The sequence below is a fragment of the Miscanthus floridulus genome, chromosome 2 (genome assembly GCF_019320115.1).
Source record: "Miscanthus floridulus cultivar M001 chromosome 2, ASM1932011v1, whole genome shotgun sequence".
NCBI classification, from domain to species: Eukaryota; Viridiplantae; Streptophyta; class Magnoliopsida; order Poales; family Poaceae; genus Miscanthus; species Miscanthus floridulus.
The window spans coordinates 35,124,031-35,126,891 of record NC_089581.1 but is presented as its reverse complement, the minus strand read 5'-3'; positions in this window follow the sequence as shown (position 1 = coordinate 35,126,891).

The window sequence follows — 2,861 nt, the reverse complement described above, 5'->3', positions numbered from 1 at the left end:
TTATTTTAAAAGTTTATGGACCCAAAAAGCCACTTTGGAAGTTGATGGATCTAACTGAAATCTCACACAAGTTAATGGATCTCTGGTGCATTTAACTTCTAATAAAAATGCTTATCTATATGAGAAAATTATTTCGTTGCCATCCAAATCTGTGCGGATCACTTCATTGCCATTAGAAATTAATTTTGAGTTCTTCTCAATGCCATTGATTCTATTTTTTAGTCCCTCACTACGTGGCACTGCATCTATTTTTGCATATAAACCATGTTGAAACCTAACCATCTTTTAACATAATGCTAATTTTACTCCTATCATACTTATCCAAAGCCATCGGTCACAACTTTAAGTGGTAAGAACACCATGGGTTCTTACCCACCCTCAGTAAACAAGGTGACTCTTAACCCCACAATCCATGTCAAACACAACTACACAAGCCACCGTGAGTTTAGAAACTGTAAGGTTCACTACAGCAGACGCGTGCTTTGCTGAGTGCAATTACACTCGCCAAAGAAAGCTTTGCACTCGGCAAAGCCTTTGCCGAGTGCTGCACTCGGCAAAGAGCTATCGGCATATCCCTTCACGGCAAAGGTTTCTTTGCCGAGTGCCGCATGTCGTGCACTCGGCAAAGGATTTCCCGAGTGCCACGACGGCACTCGGTAAAGAAAAGCCGCCGTGATGGCCAGGTCACAGTGATGGCCCCTTTGTCGAGTGCTACGCGTCGGCACTCGGTAAAGAAATGTGTTTTTTCTTTTTCTTTTTTAAAATGCTTTGCCGAGTGCTTGAATCTGGCACTCGGTAAAGCTTGTTTTCTTTTTTTTTGGATTTTCTTTGCCAAGTGCTGTAGGTAGGCACTCGGCAAAGCTGGGAAGCTTAGTGTCCCAGATTCCCAGCTTTGTCGAGTGTCATGGTCATGACACTCAGCAAAGAAGTGAAAAAAATTCAATTTTTTTGGTTTTTAGTCTTCCATCGTTGCAAACAAGATATACATCATATATATATAACACAACTATATATCACACAAATATATACAAATGTATATCACAATCCACCACAAACACAAACATAGCATACAAGTATCACAATCTCGACTCCCAAGTCCAAAGTCCAAACACCCAAGCATAGTTCACAAAGTTCACAAGTGTATTATATCACAACAGCTGCCATTTGAAGCTCATGGCGACGGTCTAGGTTGGGATGGCCCAATGTACGATCCCGGCGACCCTCCGAGGTGGCTCGACGCCGCCCCCGATTGATGCTGCACAAAATAGAAGAGATTGCACGTGAGCGACAAGAGAATAGATAAATATGCAAGATAAATATCCGCCACTACCACCACCACCACCACATCACTGCCATCACCAACACTTCACCACCACCACCACCACACCACCATCACCATCATGACCACCACCACCACACCACCACCACCACCATGAGCACCACAACACCGTGACCACCACCACCAACACCACACCACCACCACCACCATGACCACCACACCACCATGACCACCACACCACCACCACCACCACTAGGTTTCTCTAGGTTTCACTAGATTTCTCTAAGTTTCAGCATAGAAAGTAAAACTTCATACTTATACTCACCGGGGTAGAATTAGGACGTTGTGGAGGTGGATCTAGAGCAAGCAGCGTCTATGGGATCACCCAGCCTTGTTGCTGGCCAATTTGCTGCATGAACTTGATCATCTTGGCCATCTGCCGCTGATCTTGCTCCCGCTGGGCCTCCAAAGCCTGTAGCCTTTGCCGCTCGACCTCCCTCTCGGCCTACAGTTCCTGCACCTAGGCCTGCAGCATTTGACCCCAATGTTTCAATAATGCATAGGTAAGGTATGTAAAAGTCAAAGAACAACGAATGAAACATGAATGCTTACCTGGAGTGCCGACACCGCGTTCGGTCATTGGCATATGGGCATGCTTGAGCTCGTGCTCGATGCTCAGAGCTGGTGGAGAGGAGGAGTAGAGGCCGTGTCGAGAACGCCGTCGCCAATCCAGAACCGCCCATGCTTCTTGCCTTGACCCACCCTCATCACGAGCTGAGGATCAAGACGCTCCTTGGTTCTCGGATCGTAGCCCGGCCCATGGACTGACCTTGCCGCCTCCGTGTACGAAGAGAGGCGGGTGTGGACGCTGGAGTTGGTGTACGCCTGAACTAGGGCATCTAGGTCGTACTCGATGTCGGCCGTCGCCTTGCCCATGTGAGCTAGAGCATATGCCTTGAGTTGACCAATTGGCTGGTCATCGTGTGCATCCGACTACGAGAAAGACAACAACATGTGGTTAGAAATGATGCAGAATTGAGCGTGGCTAGATTAAAGCAATGGCGGAGACTTACATATGCCTTTGCATATTTGCTGAGGCTGCGGCTGCCCTGATGGTGAGGTACACCTGGCATCTGCAAACGCCTATCGTGGGCCTCCTCGTGTTTCTTCTACCAGTCCCCGCCCAACCAGGTGTCCACAATATATTCCCAGCAATCGGGGTGGGTGGCGCACTAGCTTGGAATCGCCTACAGGACATCAAGTAGACGACATATCAGAAGATCAAATTAGGCATACTTAATCTCAAAAGAAATGAATATTCATGTTTTGTATTTACCTGTATGTACTGCTCCCTTGTCAGCGTCATCCGTCTTGCCTCCTCTTTGTTGACACGCCTGAGTAGGAACTTGGCGTTGTAGTCTATGTGGGCCTAGACGTGGGACTCGTAGTGCAAGTCCATGACACGCCTTTTACAGGAAGCGTAAGCCACCTGATACGCACTTTCCTCCTGTCCCTCCTAGATTCTGAAGAAGTCCTGCATAAAGACACGAGGTATCCATTATTTTATTTCAAGAATGTCCAA